General features: G+C 35.2%; 1 long non-coding RNA gene across 1 annotated transcript; it reads right to left on the bottom strand.

Moving 5' to 3' along the window:
- Window positions 1-260: 260 nt before the first annotated feature.
- LOC113598513 (uncharacterized) lies at window positions 261-25,873 on the bottom strand. Its single transcript, XR_003419138.2, has 3 exons — window positions 25,751-25,873; window positions 18,988-19,090; window positions 261-342 (listed from the first exon to the last, which is right to left on the bottom strand). It is a non-coding gene; the product is annotated as an uncharacterized LOC113598513 (long non-coding RNA).
- Between the last annotated feature and the right edge of the window lie 33 nt (window positions 25,874-25,906).

The following is a 25,906-nucleotide window of genomic DNA, read 5'->3' as shown; positions in this document are numbered from 1 at the left end:
CTGAAGCACCTGAACCACCCAGGCGCCCAAAAGGTATGGGTATTCTTGATAAGCTCACTTCACAGGATTCCTGCTGAAGGCAGGCCAGGGTGATCAGCTATCAAGAGTGTGAGATTCTTGCTAAACTGACTAGAAGCATTCTTGATACACTGAGCTAGGCAGGCTGAAGACAGGGCCCAGTGATGAAGAAGAACAAATGGACTTGGGAGCAACACTTTGACTAACACATGGAAGAAAACAAAGACGACTGCTGACAGAAGGCCCCACTTACCTCAAAATGCTGAATTCCTGATGTCACTTTACTTCAGCCATCCAAATCTCTTGAGATATGAGAAGAGGATCCTAAAAGCATGCAGAGGGACACTCTTAGAATTCAAGAAAATACCAATAGACATCTTACCATTCAAGGCATGGACAATAGAAAGGAGAGGTTATTAGGGAAAAAAATAAACAACAATAAAAATAACATTTGAAATAGAAGACAAGCACAGTTTTGATAAGCCTTAATAAAATAAGAAATCCATTTCAAGTATTATGTGCTATGTGATCTCTGTCAAATTAAAAAAACATGGATTTTATGAAGAATGCAATGAAAGGATGATAAAATATTTTACCTAGATAAAATGTCATTTAAAAGGAAAACTGAATGACATAAGAAAAATTGTAACCACAAGTTATAGTGGTCCAATGCAAAACTTCTTTTTGTACTAATAAAGACAGAGCCGACACTGTGAAAAATAAAATACTTTATATGGGAATAAAACTGAGCAAATGACTGAAAGAAAATGACAAATAGATGAAAACAGTTGAAGGTGATAGCTGTGAAGAAGGGGGGAGAAAAAACCTAATGAAGTGTTAACTAAGAACCTAAATTATCTAAGTTATCTAAGAAAGAAAAAATGGGATAGAAATGGAAAGTTTTTATAACGAGAAAAGTAATTTTTCCTTACTAAAGACTTAATTCTATACATCTGAAAAAAATCCCTCAAATACTACAAAGTTCCAAAAAGAATATAAACTCTTAATTAAATCCTGCTGAAACTATTCATTTATAAGGTAGAAGAAAATATACTGCATAAGCATATAGATAGAATTTTTCATTAAAGAAAAATGTTACTGACTTGCTTTCCTTTCTTCTTATTATTCAACAGTAGAAGATAATGGAGAGATTAGTGGTGGAAACAAATTCACACCTCCCAAGACACGTAGGAATGCCAAGAGGGTTTAAGATGTGTGGTATCTATTCAGTCTATTCAAATGACAAATGAATTAAAAAAATTTCAAGAATGTAAATTTGTGGTCTAAAAAGATGGGGAATGTAATCATTACCTAAATAAGTGTTAAAAATATGCTTACACATTGGATGAAATTAATTGTTGCAAAGTAAGGAATATACAACAACAAAAAAAAAAAAGAAAGGGAAACAAATCAGTTCTAAAAGACTGGGATGTGTAAAGTAGGCAATGGGGATTAAGGAGTGTACTTGTCATGATGAGCACTGGGTGATGTATGGAATTGTTCAATCACTATATTGTATACCTGAAACTAATATAATACTGTATGCTAACTATATTGGAATTTAAAATAAAATACAAATATCAAACTATACAAGCACAAATTTAAAAATTTTAATTATAAGTATTAATCCTTAGAAACTAACCAGATTCACATATAAAAATGTTTTATAAAACTATTTATTGCAAATTTATCATAATAATAAAAGAAAAACAAATGAAATGTTCTATTATATATTGATTAAATTGTCTTATCAAAATATTTAATAAAATGTGAATATATTCATAATATTTGTTTATGACAAAGGTCGTAATACTAGTAACACTCTATTACAGTAGAGTATACCTGAAATTATTTCACTGACGAGTAAATGGCAAATTTCATACAGAGTCCATAAATATATTTTCACAGATAAACCTGGAAACATTTACATTGGTAAATATGATTTTCTTGAGGACTGAAAATATATTAAGTTTTCCCCAGAGGAGTTAAAAAGGTAATGATGAGGGGTGTGTGGGTGGCTCAGTTGGTTAACCATTAGACTTGGTTTCGGCTCAGGTCACGATCTCACAGTTCTTGAGTTTAAGCCCCACATCCATTTCTGCACTGACAGTGCAGAGCCTGCTTGGGATTCTCTCTCTCTCTCTCTCTCTCTCTCTCTCTCTCTCTCTGCCCCTCCCCTGCTCATGCTTTCTCTCTCCCTCTCTCTCTCTCTCTCTCTCAAAATAAATATATAAAACTTTTTTTAAAAAGGTAATATTGAAAAACATAGGTGCAAGTATATATAGCTAAAGTCAGAAATCAAGTAAGTTTTCATATTGTAAATCAATATTTAATTTTCCCCTTAGATTGAGCTTACCTACTGTTGATGAATAACTATTATTGTTAATATTTATAATATTGTACCAGAATTCTATTGTAATGATTAATAAGAAATATTATAAATCCATCAACTAGGTAATTAGCTCACCTATAAATATTTTAACCAAATAAGGAGTTCAAGAAAAATAAGATTATGTATTCACTCTAATAGTTGCTGTTTGTTTGCTATTATATGCATATTATATTAGGGAAAATGGTTAATCTTCTAAATGAATAAATATTTAACCTTGAGGTTCACCTTTTTCCACTTAAATTTATATTTTTAGTCTTGTAGCAAATTTATTTTTTGATAATGACTTTACAGTTTATTTGTTTTATTTTTTTAACCATGAAAAATGATTTCTATAGAGAAATACTAATGTGTTTTTCTTCCAATGGAAACATAACACTTAAATAGAAAGGCTACAAATGTGAAGCTATATCTACTACAATCATAAAGGCAGATGTTTTAACATCACATAATCTTCAATTATCTCTTAGCTATACCTATGCTCTAAGTATGTGATATTGAAGTGTTGAGTGCCTTTTATTCATTTCATATAAGTTTAATGGCATCATAATTGCTTCACCTTTTTTGATTCATATCATGTTAGTTTTGATGATGTTAGCATTCTACTGAATAAAAAAAATTCTTTTGTTTGTACAACAGGTTCTCCAGGAAGAATGAAAACTGCTGATGCAGCCTGTTAGCTCTCTCTGCTTTCTTGGGGGCTTTCACTGTGAGTTCATGTGTATCTAGCTATGCAACCAAATTAAACTATAATTCTCCATAAAATCTCAAAAATTTCACCTAGCAAGAAACATGAAGAGCATGCTAGGGCTTTCCACAATGCTAACTAAAATAAGCACCTAACTGCTAGACTCATCCCAATCTTTCCTTATGGTCCTATTTATCTCAGTTTGCAATTAACTGATTTTTGTGATTATGTGATAAACATCTGCCTTGAGTATTTTGAGTATGAGGAGAACAAAGACCACATTTGTTTTCTTCACCATACTACCCCCAACGCATAGGATAGGGCTTGACTGCAGAAAATACAGAAAACAGAGCTGCAACAGGAAAAGATAGGGTGTTGGATGAATGGGAATTTTTTGGCGGGGGGGTGGGGGGGAGGGTCTTGTTGCAGTGGACAAATCAGCTCAACTAATCGGTGTTTTTATGTCCTTTGACTATAGATTAAAATGCCCAGGAAAGAGAATCAAATCATTCTGGTCTGTGTCCTTTGCCTATTTCTTGGAAAATGAACACAGGCGTCTTGATTGATAACTACTGAAGTTGTGCAGCATGGAAGAGTAGAAATTCCCCATGGAAAATTCAGGTGACACTACCAGACCATGGTAAGGATAAATACAATGAAGGCAAAACTAAAAGATTTTCAGTATAAGGAATAAACAGATAGTCTATACTTGTCACAGTTTCTTATAACAGAAACACCAGAAGATATTAAAGAAGTTACTAAATTCCTTTTAATGCCTGTCCTTAGAATAACCAACAGCAAATTAATCTTCTATTAAGAGTTATTTTGCCAACACACATTTTGGAAGAGTTATTTTGGACTATATATCAAGAAGGCACATAGCTATAACTTTTTTTTTTTTTTTAAACATTAATTGTGAAGTGTTTTTTTTCAACTTAGATCGCTACTCCAAGAAGGCAGGAACTATGTCTGTTGTACATTTCTGTATTCCTGGCATATGCAAGAATCTGATACAAAATAGGTACTCAAGGGGTGCCTGGATGTCAGACTCTTGATTTTGGCTCAGGTCATGATCTCACATTTTGTGAGTTCAAGCTCCATGTTGGGCTCCACGCTGACCTACTTACTTGGGTTTCCCTGTTTCTTTCTCTCTCTCTGCCCTTCCCCTGTACTCTCTGTCTCAAAAATAAATAAATAAATAAATAAATAAATAAATAAATAAATAAATAAATAAACTTTAAAAAATAGGTACTCAAAAATTATCGAATAATAAACCAAGAAAGGACTATAACAGGTTTCTCATTTCTTTCTCTTATGAGAACTAAAAACAAGGCTGAAACTATTTTAAGAAGTGTTTACATACAAATATGGAATCCAAGAAAGCCAATCCTAGAGTTTCAAAAAGAAAATATCTCTATCACTTTTGGCTCAATTTGTGACTGTCACAAAAACATTTTAAAAACGCAGAAAATGATGTAAATTGAACTTGTGCTAGTTTATCCACGATCTAAAGCAGAAAAAGGAAACTCTGTGGATGGGTTTGAAGGCTTCAATTCCCACAAAATAATTCTAAAAGTATGAGGACTAGATCTTGACACTAATTCATCCAGTACAGTATTATTTTCCTGAAATAATCCTCTCTGGCAACCCGTCATTGGAATCTATCAGATGGACATATATCCTCATCTATTAAATCTTTCCCATTGACATCTCCATTAAGTGATATTATTCATTCTGTTCAAAAGTGTAATTCCTTCTTTGTTGTCCTATCTACTGAGGGCTGAGATATTCATACTGAATTTGGCTCACATTTATTTTCTGCTAACTATAGGATACAGTTTTCTTGAAAGCAAATAAGCTTTCCTGGCCTAATGCCTTGATGCACTGGTTTACTACTCTACAGATACTTCTTCAGCCAGGAATTGTTTGACTGCACTGTGTCCTTGGTCAGATGAAAACATGTTCAACCTTAGTGTTGTTAATCATATAGCACCTAGGTAATAAAAAGAGCACGGTCCGGAATTAAAATTCTGACCTGATATTTATTGGATGTGTGCCCTTTGGAAAAAAATATTATCTTTTCTAAATATTTGAACTTTTGTCTGTAAATGAGTGTAAAAATATAAATAGCAAGTCTGGTATGTGAAATGGGATAGCACATGAGAATGACTAGCATACTGACTCATGGCATTATTTGGAAAGGGTTCTTTTCTTCTTTATTTCTAAACAAGAGATGCCTACATTTTTTTTCTGACCTAGTATATCTACTAGTAACTGAAAAGTTTCCTTTCACTATAAGGTGCATATATGTTTTCTAATAAAGACACTGAGTGGTTAACCATTCATATAGAACATAAATGGAATGTTATATAGAAACCTAATGGAAATTTTACTTGTAGCTTCAATCAGGTGTTAACACATTAGTATGTCTTTGTTAATTCTATATCTGTAAATGGCTGCATTAGATCAGAAGAATTTTCTTTATCCTTATCTGGTATATATTGCCACTTGTAACTTGAATGGCAAGTTTAAAAACTATAAATATCATAAAGTCAGAAACATAACTATTTATGTAACTAGCATATAACCAGCAAGTAACACAGTGCCCAGCACCTACTGGATGTTCCATAAACATATATTGAATGAATTAATAATGAATGAGTAAATGAATGAACAAAAATATCACAAATTATGGGGATTTTTCTGTGTCCATAACAAAATATCTAAACATACTTTTAAAACCATTCTTTAGACAGGTTCTCACTGCTAACTAACCACATGCCAAAAGATTGTAGTCCCTTAAACCCAGGATTAAATCACTAGTACTAAGTATTTTGTTCAATATTGCCTACTTTTTAATAAAGTACGCCAATCATAAAATATAAATGTCACTTTATGGCATGTGGTATAAAATGCTATTATTCATTTTGTCTGATGTGTTAAAGATGTACGGTAAGATAACTAGCTTTATGTAAGATGTCTAAGACAAAACAAAACAAAATAGATCATTTTTATAGTTATCAATAAACTAATTTTGGAGAAATAAGGTTTGAATTTAACTTTAATGTGATCTTGTGAAAATGAACCTATCATCACATTTGCATTTGCCGACAGGCAAATGCAAAGGGCAGTGTGTAAGCCCAATGCTACAGAGCACAGAGAAGGGTATGAGACCCAAGATAGTCAACAAGAGGGTTGGAATAGGGTTATCCAGGCAAATGTTATAGATCAGGCAAAGCTGAATTACATACAAGAATTTTTCCAGGTAGAAAACATTTCAGACAGAGGAAGCCACATATACAAAAGCAAAAATGAAAAGAAAAACACACAGAAACAAATACAAGAGAATGTAAGACATATGAGAATTGTAAGGAGTTCAGTGTGGCTGGAGGGAAATTGAGTGATGAGCCAGACTCACAATAAGTCTGAACAGAGAAGCTAAGACATTTGGTTGCAAACAAATTAAAGAGAAGACATTGAGAATTTTGAGCAAAGAATGACATATTAGATCTATATTTTAGAAAGATCACTTTGGTAATGATACAGACAATGAATTTGGTTGGTAGTGGGGATAAAACACTAGGTATAGGGAAAGTACCCTCAAAGGCTAAAAATGATGAACTTGTGTAGTAAAAGAGAAGATGGGACAGGTGAGAGGGATTAGAATGATATTAAAAAGCTATTATCTGGAGATGAATTTGTCAAATTGAAGACAAGAAGGGGTGTCTTTTTCTTAGAGACTAAACAAAACAAAGGAATATTGTGACAAATTTGTTAACTTTGTTATTATGATTTTGAACTTGAAGGAGTTCACTGCTAATAAATTCAATTTAACCCATTCATTGAGAGTCAGAGAAAAAGCCAGAAAGTCTATCAAACATGAATGTAGTGTATGCTGTGAAACAGGCTTAAGAAAAGGGCAAAGTTTGCAGAGATGACTGAAGAATGACTGCAGCAAGCTAGGTAAGACATATAGGAATTTTCAAAGGTCACTGAGGATGCAGCTGAGGTTGAAGTCCAGATGTGCAATGGCATTGATCTACATGGCTATGCAATTCTCGGGCAGTTACTTAATCTTTTAGGTACAGTACCACCCCTACCCCATTTCTGGGGGTGATACATTTCAAGACCTGAGTGAATGCGTGAAACCAGAGATTGTTCTAAACCCTATATATCTAAACACATATATCTAAAATAAAGTTAATTTATAAATGAGGCACAGTAAGATATTAACAACAATAACTGATAATAAAATAGAACAATCATAACAATGCACTGCAGTAAAGTTATGTAAATAAGGTCTCTCTAAGTATCTTAGGGCACTGTATTCATCCTTCTCTGAATGATGTAAGATGATCAATGCCTACTCGAAGTGAAATGAGGTGAAAGACACAGGCATCGTGACAATGTTAGGCTTCTACTGACCTTCTGATGATATGTTAGAAGGAGGATCATCTGCTCTGGACTGCAGTTGACCATGGATCATTGAGACTGTGGGTAACTGAAACCGCAGAAAGTGAAACCGTGAATAAGAGGAGACTACCATACTGTATGTGTTGAAGGCAGACTATCAAGTCAATCCAGGCAGATTTTTCAAGTGAGTGCAGCAAGGTGAAGTGTGTGAGGTAGGTAGGTTTGAAGCACGAAAAAGAGCTGTGAAAGTGATCCAGGCAATGAAGGCAGGAAGAGAGGTAGGCAAGGTGAATAAACTAAGGGAAGATAACTAGGTTTATCAGAGAGAGAGCTAGTGATGGTGTAGGAGAGGTCAAATACAGAAGATAGCGATTCGAGTGCAAAATATTTGAGTGTACTCTTTCAGACATGAAGAAGTGTGAAGCCATATGGAACACTAAAGAATCAGGATACGGGGGCGCCTGGGTGGCTCAGTCGGTTAAGCATCCGACTTCGGCTCAGGTCATGATCTCACGGTCCGTGATTTCGAGCCCCGTGTCAGGCTCTGTGCTGACACCTCAGAGCCTGGAGCCTGTTTCGGATTCTGTGTCTCCCTCTCTCTCTGACCCTCCCCCGTTCATGCTGTCTCTCCCTGTCTCAAAAATAAATAAATATTTTTTAAAAAATTTAAAGAAAATAATAAATAAATAAATAAATAAATAAGAATCAGGAAACGATTCATTTATACAGGAGTGGTTAAAGTGGTTAAATAAGTGTTCAGAAGGGGAAGAGAGATTCATGTGGACTGAAAAAGTCTTGGAAGTCCTGGTGGAGAAGAGAAACCTGAGCCGGAAGGAAAAACTTAAAATTAACTTGGGCAGAAAAACAAACTGAGAGAATATCTCCCCCCTCCTTTTTCCCCACAGAACTTCAAGAAACAGCGGTGACAGCACATTTGTAAGACTAGAAGTTTTTGTTAAAGCAAAGGAATTCATGAGAGACAAATGGAAGAAAATGAAACAGGAAACATTGTTAAAGGCAGAATTCAAGAATTTGATTGCCAAGACAAAGAGTTTAGTCTTTGTTGCTTAGGCAGTGCTGTTAAGTTAAAGTCGTTTAGATTGATTAATAAAATATTTAACAAAAGCTGCTCAAATATTTTATCTGGCCTTTAATAAACCTATTTCTAAAAATATACAACAAAGTTGTCAATTCAAATATAAGATTTCCCTGAGTCTCTCAGGAACTAATTTCACTGTCAGTTGGATTACTTTGTGCTATTTATGTTAGACTCAGCATCAATGTGGCCTAAGGGCCAATTCATTGTTAGTAAATTGAGTACAAATTTATATTCATTATGATATTTCAATTGGAAAATTTTCCTAAGAAGATATTATCCATCTCATCCATCTAATTCTCTGGATGAATGTGCAGCTAAAGTGGTAATATTCTACAGGAATATCACATTATCTGATGGTATCTAATATAACTTTGCCAGTTGCTTTAAAGTTAAATATTTTTATTTTCTTGTTATAGATTATACCGCTATTTTGTAATATTTTACCAAGATTACATCTAATTAAAATTTATTTATAAAATAATATTTTAATTCATTTGGTAAATGATGTCTATTGAAGTTAAATATCATAAAGGTGTCATTTCTTTTGGTAAATATTGTAGTAGAAAGATATTAGATCATATTTATTATTTTGTCCTCTGTCTTAACTTAAAAGTACCAATATATCTTAATAATGTTTGAAGCAGACAAAAAACTAAAAACATAAAGATAACTTTAAATCTTTAAAATTAAAACAGAGATTCAAAACTAGAATAAATATCCACAGGGCAAAAGTAATAATTCAATAAAACTATGAAACCAACATTTTCTCAAATCACATGTAATGATATAATCAACACCAAGTAACCAAAGATTAATTACTATCATACTACTCTGAATCTAACTACACAAACATTGAGAATGCTCAAATTATACTGTATCTTAATAAATACTTTTGCTCTTATTTTTTGTGACGAATTTGGTATTCTCTCTGTCCTCAATTACTTTATACACTAGTTGGATAATTTTGTCAACTTGACTTAAAACAAAAATATTAGACAGAAATCTAGGTATAGTATGAGAAACATATTAAGTAATTTCTAATAGCACTGATGGCACTACTTTTTTCTAGGAGAAAAGGCACCATATAAAAAGGGGGAAAGGTGAGTTTTCTGAAGAAGAATTAGAAAATATGTCTTTCATTTTGCCTTATTTGGGGAAATTTCATATTAGGTAAGTACAAGTATATACCCTTGAATTCCCTTTGCTAGAGAAGGGGAACATTGACTTTCTGCTGTCCATGACTTCTAAATTAGCTAGAGTAATTAGGATAAGGGGGAAGCGGTTAATAAAAAAAATTCTTACCCATCTGAATAATTTCACTTTAATTCCAGGTATATGGATGGGGTGGGATTTAATACTGAACATCCAGTGTGACCCCAACTGCCCATCCTAGTTAATCATTCCTGGTCCCAGAGGAAAACTACTTCATAATCTGAGCCTTCTACTACAGGAATTTCTAGAGTTAGTGGATTCTTCTGTGTTTGAAATTATCCTCATTCGACCCCAGAGCTTCTGTTTGGGAGTGACAAGGTAGGGGAAGTTGTTCAGAGAAGAGTTAGAAAGATGTCACAGAAGATGATCAGTTAGCAGCAAATCTAGGTTTTGCGAAGCATGAAACTCCTACGATTTCCCATACTCTATTTAAGCAAAAGAACACATTAGGCACACGACTAAATATTTATTTACAATGAAAAAGAAGTCACAAATATAACAAATTTTAAAACTCACATGCATCAAAATCATTACGAAATTTAGAAAAAAGTTTAGTTTTAATATTTAACTGCCTAACCCATCCTATTAATCACACCTAATTTTTCTACATTTTGTTGGCTGCAAACTCTGATAGCTTGTTTGTAAGGTAACAAGTTGAGAGAATAAAAAAAAATAATTTTTCTCTAGCATAATGGGTCAAAATTTGTTGATTATTGATAGTTTAGAAAGTTACTTTAGCTTTACACGTCATTATCAATTATATTAGGTAAATACTTAGAATTGTCATCAAAATTACTTTCGCACATGATTCAGAAGGTGTTCTGATGATCCACTCCAGCTCCAAGCATTTCAAACTTGTTTCTCTTCTACTGCCTACATAATGAAAATAAGCATCTTTCTCTTGTAACGGACATAGATTATAATCATTTATACCTTTAGAAGAGAAAAAAAATTAAATGTTTACTTATTTATTTTGTGAAATACAGAGAGAAAGAGAGAGAGTCCCAAACAGGCTCTGCATTGTTAGCAGGGAACCAAACGTGGGGCACAAACTCACAAACCATGAGATCATGACCTGACCCAAAGTCAAGACTCAGATGCTCAACTGACTGTGAGCCACCCAGAAGCCACAGAAAAGTAAAATTTTTATCAATTACCTTGTACAGTAGGATATTAATTGAATTTTTTCAAAATAATATCACTTTTAAATAATTAAGACCAATAGAACTGGGTTTTCAAACTAATGTTTTGAATGAAGAATAAACAAACTTTAAGAAATGTTTTTTCTATTTATTTATCACAGGAAAATGAGAAAAACTAAAGGCAATATATACTAACCTTTGATTTAATTGAGGGAAAACATCCATGGACCATACTGTATACTCTTAATGTATGTTGAAAAGAAGCAGAATATAGCACCACAAAATATGCCATTTTGGCATATTGATTATCTTTTTTCCTTTAATTTATTTTAAAAAATTTAATGTTCATTTACTTTTGAGAGAAAGAGAGAGAAAGAGCACAAACAGGGTAGGGACAGAGAGAGAGGGAGACAGAATCTGAAACAGGCTCCATGCTCTGAGCTGTCAGCACAGAGCCTGATGTGGGGCTCAAACTCACAAACCATGAGATCATGACCTGAGCCAAAGTCAGACACTTAACCGACTGACCTACCCAGGCACCCCAACATATTGATTGTTTTGAATTAAAGTTAGCTAAGAAATGGCCAGTACAAGAAGGACACTCTGACCCTCCTTTCTCCCCTTGAAAGCAGAAAATAAATCTCCTTGTGAAAAGTATCCTTTCTGTACCAGCAGGACGGAAGGCATCCTTATCACCAGAAATATGAAATGTAGGGCTGAAAAAACTGGATAAACAAAACTTGTTACTTCCTCACTAATTACTTCCCCAAGCCCAAATTTCTTTGTCTTATCAATTCTTCACAAATATATAGTTTCTTTGTGTAAAAGGTATAAGAGGTGCCTGCTTTGTTCGCTTCTTTGTCTCATATTTTTCTGGGGTTCTGTAAATATAAAATTAAAAATTTATTTTCATTCTCTTAATCTGTTTTATATTAATTTATTAGAGCAGCCAAAGGAAAGTTTTCCACCCCATAATATCTTAGACTTCAGAGTACTTAACGCACTGCTATTGCTAACATAAAATGAGAATAATTTCATTTCAGACACTCAATATTGAAATGTATCAAATAGTATCTTAAGACATACTCCTTAAATTGTCTTCATTTTGACAATTTAATGAATGAATTAGATGAATTCATTGAATTAGATGAATTTCCTCTTTCTCAGCAAACAAAAAAAAATGTTTTTCTCCATGTCATCTATATAAATTTATTATATCAGATAAAAAATAGTTTAAAACATTTGGCTCTATTGGATTACTTTTTTAAAAAAAATTTTTTTTAACGTTTATCTATTTTTGAGACAGAGAGAGAGCATGAACAGGGGAGGGGCAGAGAGAGAAGGAGACACAGAATCTGAAACGGGCTCCAGGCTCTGAGCTGTCAGCACAGAGCCTGATGTGGGGCTCACACTCACAAACCATGAGATCATGACCTGAGCCGAAGTCGGCCGCTTAACCAACTGAGCCACCCAGGCGCCCCTGGATTACTGTATTTAAAAAAGAGAAAGTTATCATTAACTTTACTAAATTTAAATTATTGTCTTGTTAGTAGCAAAGCTTTCTTTAACATATAAATAACCTCAAGACTGAAATTCATGTTCTGTCTAGAAGCACATTTGGTAGCCAGGTTATCCTTAGATGTAATGAAAATACATACTTTGCAAGGGACAGGTCATACAACTGTAAAGAAAGGAATGCTTAGAGCCTCTTTAGCAGGCTGGTAGGGATGATGAGGACCAAAAATTAAAACTAGGGTAATAAGCCTTGCCGAGTGCAAATGGTAAATAATAGGATGTAAAGCTAAATTACAATCTCAATCTGGATGCATAGTAACAAAAAATATCTAAATGAGTCAGCTATAGTAATGGACACAGAGTAGCAGACTATGGTAATCTTTATTATCAAATTTAAAGTAATTGGGCTTTGGGGCTCCTAGATGGCTGAGTCAGTTAAGCGTCTGACTTTTGGTTTCGGCTTAGGTCATGATCTCACGATTCGTGAGATCAAGCCCCTGCTCGGGATTCTGTCTTCTTTCCCTACCCCTCCCTCTCATATTCTCTCTCTCTCTCTCTTTCTCTCAATAGATAAATAAACATTAAAATAATTACAGCAATTGGGTTTTTTAGTTTTTAATTGTCCTTCCAAATCCATTCTCTCCCTTTCCTCGTTTTGTTATGCGTAAGAGATGACTTCTATAAGCTGTATCACTCAGGCTCCATTCCCCTCTGTCTTCTCATGGGGAATGCCCAATAGAAAGCACCAACAGGAGATGGACATGTGGAAGTAGAGATATTGGAGTTTCTTTAACTCTCTCCGTGCATCTGAATTGTGTTGTCTGAGGGGAAAAGACCAGTGGAGGATCAGTGATTAAAGACTCAGGAGAGAGAGGAAATAATAGTGTAGGATCTACAGATGCATCCCATTGGATGGTCCCATTTCCAGGGCTTTTAGTTTTCTATAGGTTCCATTAAACAATTTCTTCTCTCGCTTCTTTTGTTTCATATTGTAATGGCTTCCTAATATTCTCATTCCAGTGTCCTTAAATTTATTAAAATTGGTTGTTTCTTAAAACTCTCCATACATTCATTATACTCTCCTCGGTTAATATCCTAGTTAATACCCTAGGATTAAGGGCACACTAAAATGTGCCATCTATCTCCTGCCAGAACCCTGCCTGAAACTTGGCAATCTGCCTGGTTTGAAGAGCCCACATGACCTAAGGGTGATTGAGCAGAGACTGACTTCTGGAGTAGAGTGAAGGGTATAGTGGTCTTATTCCCTAACAAAAACATTTAACTGGAGAAAATTATAAAACAAAAATAAAACAATTTGAAGTCTTTGAAATTTGAAAAAAAAAAAAGGACATTCAGATCATTAAGGGAAGATAAAAAATTATCTCTATATCCCTATATGCAAGTGACACAATTTCATATACAGAAAATCCGAAGGTGTCCCCTAAAAAATTATTGGCCCTAATAAATGAGTCCAAAAAGGTAGCAGAATAAAGGATCAATATACAATCAATTGCATCTGTATGCACTGGAAATGAACATTACAACTATAATATTTTTTAAACTGCTGTAACAATATCAAAAAAAGGATAAAATACACGTAAATCTAACAAAAGAAGTGCAAAACTTGTACAATGAAAATTTGGAAGAGATTTAAAAAGATGTAAATATATGGAAAGATACAAGCTCATGGATCAAAAAAATTGTGAAAATGGCAATATTCTCCAAACTTATCTACAAATTAAACACGAGCCCCATCAAAAATTAGTAAAATTTCCCAGGTGTTAGCAAAGTTTTGTGGAAATCCAAGGTATTCAGAACAGACAAAACAACTTTAATAAAGAAAAATAAAGTTAGAGTATTAACACTTTCCAATTTCAAAATTTATTACAAAGTTGCTGTAATCATTACAATGTTGTACTGGCATAAAGATAAATCTATAGATCAATGGAACAGAAATAAGCTCAGATATTTATGCTTTGGTTTTTGAAAAGGTGTCAATGAAGAAAGGAATAGTCCTTTCAACAAATGGTACTGAGAAACCAGATATCAACATACAAAGATGAAGTTGTACCCCTACTCCACACCATATACACATATTTACTCAAAATTAGTCATAGACATAAATATAAGAGCCAGAATGTTAAAACCCTTAGAAGAAAACTTAGGGGTAAATATCTTCATGAACATGCTTTCCTAGATATGGCATCAAAAGCATAAGCGATAATATATACCCAAAAAAACTGAAATCAGGATCTTGAAGAGATATCTATTTGTACCCTCATGTTCACTGCAGCATTATTCACAATAGCCAAGATATGGAAACAACCCAAATATCCTTACAGATGAATGGATAAAGAAAATGTGGGATACACATATGATGGAAATTATTCTGCCTTAAAAAAGGGAAATCCTGCCTTTTTGATAATACAAATGAACCTAGAGGACATTAAGTGAAATGACCCAATCACAGGAGAATAAATACAATGTGATTTCACTTATATGAGGTATCTAAAAAGGCCAAACTCATAGAAGCAGAAAAGAGGATGGCAGCTGCCAGTGGCTGAAAGGAAGGAGAAATAGGAAATTATTTTCAGTGGGTACAAGGTTTCTGTTATGCAAGATGAGCAAGTTCTACAGATTTGCTATACAACACAGTACCTGTAATTAATAATACAATAATTTGTACTTTAAAATATGTTGACAGGATAGATCTCATGTGAAGTGTTCCAAAAGAAAGAAAGAAAGAAAAAAAGAAAGAAAGAAAGAAAGATCCACAAAAGAACAGAAGGAAATTGCTAGAGGTGAAAGATGTGTTTATTATCTTGGTTGTGGTAATAGTATCACAAATATATGCATATGTCCAAACTCATCAAGAGCGTACATTAAATGTGTGCATTTTTAATATCAATCATACCTCAATAAAACTAAAAATAAGTGATTAGGACTAATGAAAAGAAAACCCATGCAATGGGAGAAAATATTTTCAATTCAAATATTCATAACAGACTGTATCCAAAATATAGAAAAAATCCTTATATCTCAGTAAAAATTCAAATCACCCAATAAAATATGGACAAAGGATTTGAATCAATATTACTCCAAAGAATTTATACAAGTATATACAAATGAAAAAGCACATGAAAAGATGCTAAACATCTTTAGGCAACAGGGAAATGCAAATCAAAACGCAGTGAGATGCCATTCTATATCCATTTAGATGGCAATAATAAGAAAGACTTATAATAATACTTCTTGGTGAAAATCTGGATAAACTAGAATCCTCATTCACTTGTGCGAATGTAAAAAACTATAGCCACTTTGGAAAAAAAATCTTGGCATTTCCTCAAATTTTGGTACATAACTATCATGTGACCAAGTAATTCCACTTCTAGGTATTTACCCAAGAGAAATAAAAGCATATGTTCATACAAAGATTTGTACACCAATATTTACAGCAACATCACTCACAATAATAGAAATCACCAGGGATCCTGGGTGACTCAGTCTGTTGAGCGTCCAGCTCTTGATTTCATGAGTTTCAGCCCAGCATAGGACTCTGTGCTGACATCACAGAGCCTGCTTGGGTTTCTAGGTCTCCCTCTTTTCCTGCCCCTCACCTGCTTGTTCTCTATCTCTCTGCCTCAAAATAAATAAATAAACATTTTAAAAAATCACCTAAAACTTTCCATAGAAGTTCTCTTCTCTTGAATCAGTGCTGACCCTATGAACTACTTTAATCAATACAGTATGGGGCTAAGTAATGCTCAGCTAATTCTGAATCTAAAGCTTAAAAGGCCGAGAAGCCTCTACTTTTATGCTCTTGGGACCTACTGCCATGATATGAAGTGGGATTAGAACCAGGCAGCCCCAGCTGAGCTCCCAGCCAATAGCCAACATCAAATGTCAGCTTACATGAGTGAGCGACCTTGGTTGGACATCTGGGCCCAGGAGAGCTTCCTGATGACTGCTGCTCCAGATTGCGGAGCAGAAGACTTCCCAATCAAGTCCATTCAATTCATAGGATCACGGCATATAATAAAATGGTTGCTGCTTTAATTTACTAAGATTTAGGGTGTCAAACAGATACTTAAAATAGGGAGTTTGGCATATCTCAGACCTACTTGGTAGTGGGGATGAGGAGGGTCCTAGCTCATTCCATGTTCTGTGTTCTGCTCAAATATGAAACAGATAAATTTGCAGTTGATAAAGAAGTTGGTTACTGGTTATCTATTCAATAATATACGGCATGTACCTTTGGGTTCTAAATGAAAATATTCAGGTAATTATTGAAAAGGTTCAAAATCCATGTTTCTTTTTGATAAAAATAAGAAAAATATCAGGTATACCTTTATTCACTTAGTTAAAAAAAAATCTATGAAATTCTTGTTTTGTCCTGGGCAATGTGCTAAGAACAGAATACAAATTTGAACTAAAAAGGACAATGTCATTGACTATACAGAGCTCCTGGCTTTGGAGGTTTTGATAATCCTTATGAGCTGTGTTGTGCCCTGATTTTGGTAGAAAATAGCATGGGAGATGGAAAAGATAGATTTGAGAGATGTGTAACTTGGAGATGATATAAAAGTTTCTGTTTAACTAGATCTGGCATGTGGGATAGAAGGAGAAATCAAGGTTAGCTCTTAGGTTTTCAGCTGGGAAAAGTAGTAGAATTGGAAGTGAGTTGATTTTTTCTGTTTTGTTGACTTTAGGATTTCCTTAGGATAGCTAAGGTAGATATTTAGAATGAAGCTGGAAGTATAAGCCTGAAGCTTAGAAAAGAAACATGGGCTAGAATTACAATTTGCAGTCATAAGAATATACATGTGCACAAATCTATGGGAAAAGCTGTTTGTTCAGATATTTCAAGTGGGAAGACAAGATGGTATGAAAGAGAAACATGGACATTTTAAGACCTGGCAGAGGAAGAAAGACCACTTAAGAGGATAAGGAGTGGACAGGAGATGAACTGGAGAAATATTACATTACAAACTGTCAAATGCATCTGAGAGAATATATAAGATAAGGACTATAAAATACCAATTGGATTTATAAATTATTCAATTATTGGTGACTGGAAAAAGTCAATTCCATAGCATAGCATGACTTCTATGAGGAAGCAAATACATTGAGCATGGAAAATACTTTCAAGATGTTTGGTTTAAATATTTATTACTTTTTAAAATTTGTTTTGAAAGAGAGTGTGCACACATGAGCAGAGGAGGGGCGGAAAGAGAGAGAGAGAGAGAGAGAATCTCAGGCAGGCTTTGAGCTGTCAGCACAGAGCCCAACACAGGGCTCTGTCTCAATAACTGCAAGACCATGACCTGAGCCGAAATCAAGAGTTGGATGCTTAATTGATTGTGCCACCCAGGTGCCCCTTAAGATGTTTTGTTTAGAGGGAAAGCAAGAAACAGGGGAATAGAGGCAGTGGTATAAAGGGGTAGTAGGCAGGGAAGGTGGGTGTTTTCTGCCAACATGCCTGTGATAAGACTTTGCATTATCTCTACAGAATTGTAAAACAATAATAAATTGACTAAATAAACACCTGTCTGTGTTTATTATCACCATGCATAGGCAATTCAACGATAAAATATTCTTCTTAGAGCAGATAACACATCTTCATCATTTCCTCCTTAAATCACTTCATAGCAAAAGAGAATAAGGGGTCAAAGAAAGATTTATGATCTATTTGTTTGTTTATTGTTTTAAGAGAAATACTTGTGCACATTTAGATAGCCATAGCATTTCTCCCAGTTTAATTAAACTTTAGGCAGGTTTCTTCCACCTCTAGGCCTCTCTTTTCTTAGAGAATTTACTTAAAAAAAGTTATACCTGCAAATTCTTTCTCTGTACCCTTTGACATATAAATCTTTCAAAAAGCCTCTTGCTAGTTTTATAACCATGGACCTTCTTTTTTTTCTCTTCTTTTTTTTTTCTTCTCTTCTTTCTTTTTTTCTTTTCTTTTTTATTTATTTATTTATTTATTTATTTATTTATTTATTTATTTATTTTTATTTATTTATTTAGAGACAGAGAGGATGTAAGTGGTGGAAGGGTAGAAGGGGAGGGAGAATCCCAAGCAGGCACATGGTTGTCAGCACAGAGCCTGATGTGGGACTCAAACTCACAAAAAACTGGGAGACTATGACTTGAGCCAAAATCAAAACCTGGACTCTTAACCATCTGAGCCACCCAGGCACCTCTGGACTGTTTTTCTCAAGAACCTGGGAATGTCCTTAAGAATGTAATCATCAAGGAAGGTAGCACCCTATCTCCCAGTGTCTGCTGAATGGTCTATCTGATGGGCACTGCTTCAAGTTGTAAAAGTACCTCCTGTCATGAAGGTATCAAAAAGTTTTTCCTTTGGGTAAGGTCAATCAGCAAACCCCAATGGCCTACAATCCCTCCACTCCAGTTACTAGAAACTATGGTGCCTTTTTTTTTTAGCAGAGTTAACTGTGTTCTGCTCTCTGTCCTCTATTTCGATAGCCTTGAATAAAGTTTTTCTTACCTGTTTAACTTTGTGGGTGCAATTTTTACTTCGACAGTCAGGAAGGAATAAGCAGAATTTGTAGATTCAGGTGAGTGAAGAGATAATCAATAGAACAGAGTTTCTGAAAAAAAAAAATAAGAAGATGAAAGATTTGATTTAGCCTAGAGCACAGCCATCTCATGGCTCATAATCTACACAATATTCTTCCAAATGACACCAGACTGAAGTGTATTGGCTTTCTGTTTGGGAGTGGGTAATGACACTCTTATTCTTTGACAAGAAAGTGACTATTTTGACATCTTTATGTTGGATATCTAAAATTAACCAACAGTACATACTGGGTATGTATAAGATTTTCAGTCACAAGTTTTACTGTCACCCTAAATCTCTTCAAGGTTTAAGTTAGACAATAACTGAAAGGAAACACTAATTGATTGTTTCTCTTCTTACCTCTCACTCTTAGCTCAATTATTTTTGCATACTTCACAGCATTTTTTACATAGGCATACTTGGTATTCGTTTCATTCAATTGAATTCCTACTTGTAGTTGAAATATCATGAAGTGAAGTACCAATACCATTTTGTCTCTGAATAGCAAAGAAACTCATTGAATTCAGATTTAATGTCATGTTCTTTATTCTTTAATAATAGTCAATAAAAGACTTGTTCATTTACACATCTGCTCAATAAAAGGAAGAATTTTTTAATAATTAGGCTTTCCAACAATCCAAATAATGGGATTGTTTGCCTTTATTTTCTTTCTTTCTTTCTTTTTTAATATAATTTATTGTCAAATTGACTAACATACAGTGTATAGAGCGTGCTCTTGGTTTTGGGGGTAGATTCCCGTGATTCATCACTTACATGCAATACCCAGTGCTCATCCCAACAAGTGCCCTCCTCAATGCCCATCATCCATTTTCCCCTCCCCCTGCCATCTACCCTCAGTTTGTTCTCTGTATTTAAGAGTCTCTTATGGTTTGCCTCCCTCACTCTGTTTGTAACTATTTTTTCCCCTTCTGTTCCCCCATGGTCTTCCGTTAAGTTTCTCAAGTTCCACCCACATATGAGTGAAAACATATATGTCTTTCTCTGACTTATTTCACTTAACATAATACCCTCCAGTTCTATCCATGTTGCTGCAAATGGCAGGATTTCATTCTTTTTCATTACCATTGTATATATAAACCACATCTTCTTTATCCATTCATCAGTTGATGGGCATTTAGGGTTTTTCCATACTTTGCCTATTGTTGAAAGCATTGCTATAAACATTGGGGTCCATATGCCCCTATGAATCAGCAATCCTGTATCCTTTAGATAAATTTCTAGTAGTGCTATTGCTGGGTCATAGGGTAGTTTTATCTTTAATTTTTTGAGAAACCTCCACACTGTTTTCCAGAGCGGCTGCACCAGTTTGCATTCCCACCGACAGTGCAAGAGGGTTCCCATTTCTCCACATCCTTGCCAGCATCTCGCCTTGCCTCTTGTTTCCTGCGTTGTTAATTTTAGCCACTCTGACCGGTGTGAGGTGGTATCTCAGTGTGGTTTTGATTTGTACTTCCCTGATGATGAGTGACATTGAGCATCTTTTCATATGTCTTTTGGCCATCTAGCTGTCTTCTTTGGAAATGTGTCTCTTCAAGTCTTCTGTCCATTTCTTCACTGGAGTATTTGTCTTTCGGGTGTTGAGTTTGGTAAGTTCTTTATAGAATTTAGATGCTAACACTTTATCCGATGTCATTTGCAAATATCTTTTCCCATTTTGTCAGTTGCCTTTTAGTTTTCTTGATGGTTTCCTTTGCAGTGCAGAAGTTTTTATCTTGATGAAGTCCCAATAGTTCATTTTTGCTTTTAATTGCCTTGCCTTTGGAGACATGTCGAGCAAGAAATTGCTGAGGTCAAAGAGGTTTTTTCCTGCTTTCTTCTCTAGGGTTTTGATGGCTTCCTGTCTCACATTCAGGTCCTTCATCCATTGTGAGTTTATTTTTGTGAATGGTGTAGGAAAATGGTACAGTTTCATTCTTCTGCATGTTGCTGTCCAGTTCTCCCAGCACCTTTTGTTAAAGAGACTGTCTTTTTTCCCATTGGATACTCTTTCCTGCTTTGTCAAAGTTTAGTTGGCCATACATTTGTAGGTCCAATTCTGGGGTCTCTATTCTATTCCATTGGTCTATGTGTCTGTTTTGTGCCAATACCATACTGTCTTGATGATTACAGGTTTGTAGTAGAGGCTAAATTCTGGAATTGTGATGACTCCTGCTTTGGTTTTCTGCTTCAATATTACTTTGGCTATTTGGGGTCTTTTGTGGTTCCACACAAATTTTAGGATTGTTTGCTCTAGCTTTGGGAAGAATACCGGTGCAATTTTGATTGGGATTGCATTGAATGTGTAGATTGCTTTGGGTAGTATTGACATTTTAACAATATTTATTCTTCCAGTCCATGAGCATGGAAAGTTTTTCCATTTCTTTGTGTCTTCTTCAATTTCTTTCACAAGTTTTCTATAGTTCTCAGCATACAGATCTTTTACATCCTTGGTTAAGTTTATTCCTAGGTATTTTATGATTCTTGGTGCAATTGTAAATGGGATCAATTTCTAGATTTCTCTTTCTGTTGCTTCATTACTGGTGTATAGAAATTCAACCAATCTGTACATTGATTTTGCATACTGTAACTTTGCTGAATTTATGTACCAGTTCTAGCAGCTTTTTGGTGGAGTCTCTTGGGTTTTCCATGTAGAGTATCATGTCGTCTGCAAAAGTGAAAGTGTGACTTCTTCTTTGCCAATTGTGATGTCTTTGATTTCATTTTGTTGTCTGATTGCTGATGCTAGGACTTTCAATGCTATGTTAAACAACCGTGGTGAGAGTGGACATCCCTGTCGTGTTCCTGATCTCAGGGGGAAAGCTCTCACTTTTTCCCCATTGAGGATTATTTAGCTGTGGGCTTTGTTAAACAACCATGGTGAGAGTGGACATCCCTGTCATGTTCCTGATCTCAGGGGGAAAGCTCTCACTTTTTTCCCATTGAGGATTATTTAGCTGTGGGCTTTTCATATATGGCTTTTATGATGTTTAGGTATGTTCCTTCTATCCTGACTTTCTTGAGGGTTTCATTAAGAAAGGATGCTGTATTTTGTCAAATGCTTTTTCTGCATCAATTGACAGGATCATATGGTTATTATCCTTTATTTTATTAATGTGATGTATCACATTGATTGATTTTCAAATATTAAACCAGCCCTGCAGCCCAGGAATGAATCTCACTTGATCATGGTGAATATTTTTTTTTATATGCTGTTGAATTTGATTTGCTAGTATCTTATTGAGAATTTTTGCATCCATGTTTGCCTGTAATTCTCCTTTATGGTGTGGTCTCTGTCTGGTTTGAGAATCAAGGTAGTGCTGGTTTCATAAAATGAGTCTGGAAGCTTTCCTTCCATTTCTATTTTTTGGGGAACAGCTTGAGAAGGATAGGTATTAACTCTGCTTTAAATGTTTGGTAGAATTCCCCAGGGAAGCCATCTATCTGGTCCAGGACTCTTATTTGTTGGGAGATTTTTGATAACTGATTCAATTTCTTCACTAGCTATGGGTCTGTTCAAATTTTCTATTTCTTCCCATTTGAGTTTTCGTAGTGTGTGCATGTCTAGGAATTTGTACATTTCTTCCAGGTTGTCCAGTTTGTTGGCATATAATTTTTCATAGTATTGTTTGTGTTTCTAAGGGGTTGGTTGTGATAAGTCCAATTTCATTCATGATTTTACCTATTTGGGTCCTTTCTCTTTTGTTTTTGAGAAGTTTGACTAGGGGTTTATCAATTTTGTTTATTTTTTGAAAAAAAAAAGCTCTTAGTTTCATTGATCTATTCTGTTTTTTTTTAATTCTATATTGTTTATTTCTCTAATCTTTATTGTTTCTCTTCTTCTGATGGCCTGGGGTTTCTTTGCTGTTCTGCTTCTAGGTTCTTTAGGTGTGCTGTTAGATTCTGTGATTTTTCTTGTTTCTTGAGATAGGCCTGGATTGCAATGTATTTTCCTCTTAGGACTGCCTTTGTTACATCCCAAAGGGTTTGGACTTTCAGGTTTTCATTTTCATTTGTTTCCATATATTTGTTAATTGAATTGAATTGATTTTTAATTTCTGGTTGACCCATTCATTCTTTAGTAGGATGTTCTTTAACCTCCATGCATTTGGAGGTTTTCCAAACTTTTTCCTATGATTGATTTCAAGTTTCATAGCATTGTGATCTGAAAATGTACATGGTATGATCTCAATTCTTTTATATTAATTGAGGGCTGTTTTGTGACCCTGTATGTGATCTATCTTGGAGAATGCTCCATAAAAACTCAAGAAAAATATGTTTTCTGCTGCTTTTAGATGAAAAGTTCTGAATATATCTGTCAAATCCATCTGGTCCAGTGTATCATTCAGGGCCATTGTTTTGGGTTTTTTTTTTTTTTTTTTTTATTGATTTTCTGCCTAGATGATCTATCCATTGTTGTAAGTGGAGTAGTTATAGTCACCTGCAATTACTTCATTCTTATCAATAAGAATGCTTATGTTTGTGATTGTTTTATGTATTTGGGTGCTCCTAAACTGAGTGCATAAACACTCATAGTTGTTAGCTCTTCTTGATGGATAGGTCCCATAATTATGACATATGATATAATGCCCTTCCTCATCACTTATTAAAGCCTGTAGTTTAAAATCTAGTTTGTCTGTCAGCTTTCTTTTGACTTCCAGTAACATGATACATGGGTCTTCATCCCCTCACTTGCAATCTGAAGGTGTCCTCAGGTCTAAAATAGGTCTCTCTCTTTTTTTTTAACTTGTAACATTTATTTATTTTTGAGACAGAGCATGAGCAGAGGAGGGGCGGAGAGAGAAGAAGACACAGAATCTGAAGCAGGCTCCAGGCTCTGCACTGACAGGCTTACAGCAGTGAGCCTGATGTGGGGCTCGAACCCACAAACTGTAAGATTATGACCTGAGCTGAAGTCAAACACTCAACCGACTGAGCCACCCAGGGGCCCCTTGTAGACAGCAAATAGAGGGGTCTTGTTTTTTTAATCCATTCTGATACCCTATGTCTTTTGATTGGAGCATTTAGTCCATTTACATTCAATATTATTATTGAAAGATATGGATTTAGTGTCATTTTACTATCTGTAGGTTTCGTGCTTGTAGTGATGTCACTGGTCCTTAGTAGTTTTTGCAACATTCCACTCACAGTCTCCCTTAGGATCTCTTGTAGGGCTGGTTTAGTGGTGATGAACTCCTTCCGTTTTATCTGTCTGGGAAAGCCTTTATTGCTCCTTCTATTCTGAATGACATTCTTGCTGGATATAGGATTCTTGGCTGCATATTTTTCCAATTCAGAACATTGAATATTTTCTGCCACTCCTTTCTGGCCTGCCAAGTTTTAGTAGATAGGTCTGCTACTACCCTTAGCTCTTTCAGAAATCTCTCTTTATCTTTGTATTTTGCCAGCTTCACTATGATGTATCATGAAGAAGATTGATTCCTATTACATCTGAAACGTGTTCTCTGTGCCTGCTGGGTTTCAGTGTCTGTTTCCTTCCCCAGATTGGGGAAGTCTCAGCTATGATTTGTTCAAGTACATCTTCTGTCCCTTTCTCTCTCTCCTCTGCTTCTGGAACTCCTATGATATGGGTATTATTACATTTCATTGAATCATTTAGTTCTCTAATTCTCCCCTCGTGGTCTAGAATATTTTTATCTCTCTTTTTTCTCAGCTTCATCATTTCACAAAATTTTATCTTCTATTTCACTTATTCTCCCCTCTGCCTCTTCCATCTTCATTGCCACTGCATCTAGTTTATTTCCCACCTCATTCACAACATTTTTTAATTCCTCATGACCAGTTTTTAGTTTCTTGATCCCTGAAACAATAGATTCTCTCCTGTCTTCTATGCTTTTTTCAAGCCCAGTGATTAATCTTATGACTATTTTTATAAATTCTTGATCAGATATACTGTTTATATCTGTTTTGAGCAATTCTTTAGCTGTCATTTCTTCCTAGAATTTCTTTTGAGGAGAATTCTTCCATTTCATCATTTGGCAAGTTTTCTGTCCCTTATGTGTTTTAAAAGCTTGTGATGTGTCCTGCACCTGCGAGCACTACTGTATTAAAGAGCAGTAATACACTGCCCAGGGCCTGGCACCTTCAGGAGGTGCTCTCTGTTGTGATTCTGGTTGCTTTAACTCCCTACTTGTAGTGATGTTTTGGACCCTCCACCAAATGTGCTTTCATTTGTTCGTTGAAGTAGCTCTGGGAAAAAAAAAAAAAAAAAAAAAACGAGGGGGGCAGTGGTGGTGGAAGAGGACTTATCCCATACAAACAGAGAAATGACAGGGGCAGGGAAAAAGAAAAGAAAAGAAAATTGGCCAGGCAGAAAAACTATATGGCTTAATGGGGGGGGGGGGGGGGGGAATAAAGGAGATATAGAACAGGTATAAAGAGAATAAATACGTCTGTTTAAACAAATCAACAACCAGAATAACCAGACTAAAGGAAAGAAGAAATAAGAAGGAGAAAAGGAAGAGGGAAAAAATATACCTATATGCACATTTTATATATGTATAAAATAAGAATTCTCCAAGAATTAACCAACGGCAGTGCTGGTCTGGAGGAGGGGCTGTCTGGTTGGTCAGCCTCTATCTCCAGAAGCTACCAGGTACCAGACATGGAGGGGTATGGTTTGCTATAGGTTCCACCTCCCCTGTGGGCCTGCTTTCCCTTACCTGAAGCCCACCTTGTTGGTGATGGGGAGAAAAATGGTGAAACCCGTCTCTCCTCCCCAGACTGGGTGTCTGAAACCACTTTGTTCAGGCAGTCCTTGTAGTGCTGCACGGGCGCCGTCCCTGCCCCCAGCTCCACAGTCTCCCGCAGTGCCTCCCTGGAGCTCATA

Source organism: Acinonyx jubatus, chromosome B2 (assembly GCF_027475565.1).
Source record: "Acinonyx jubatus isolate Ajub_Pintada_27869175 chromosome B2, VMU_Ajub_asm_v1.0, whole genome shotgun sequence".
Taxonomy (NCBI): domain Eukaryota; kingdom Metazoa; phylum Chordata; class Mammalia; order Carnivora; family Felidae; genus Acinonyx; species Acinonyx jubatus.
The sequence above is the reverse complement of the archived record's forward strand: the minus strand, read 5'-3'. Positions and strand labels throughout refer to the sequence as shown.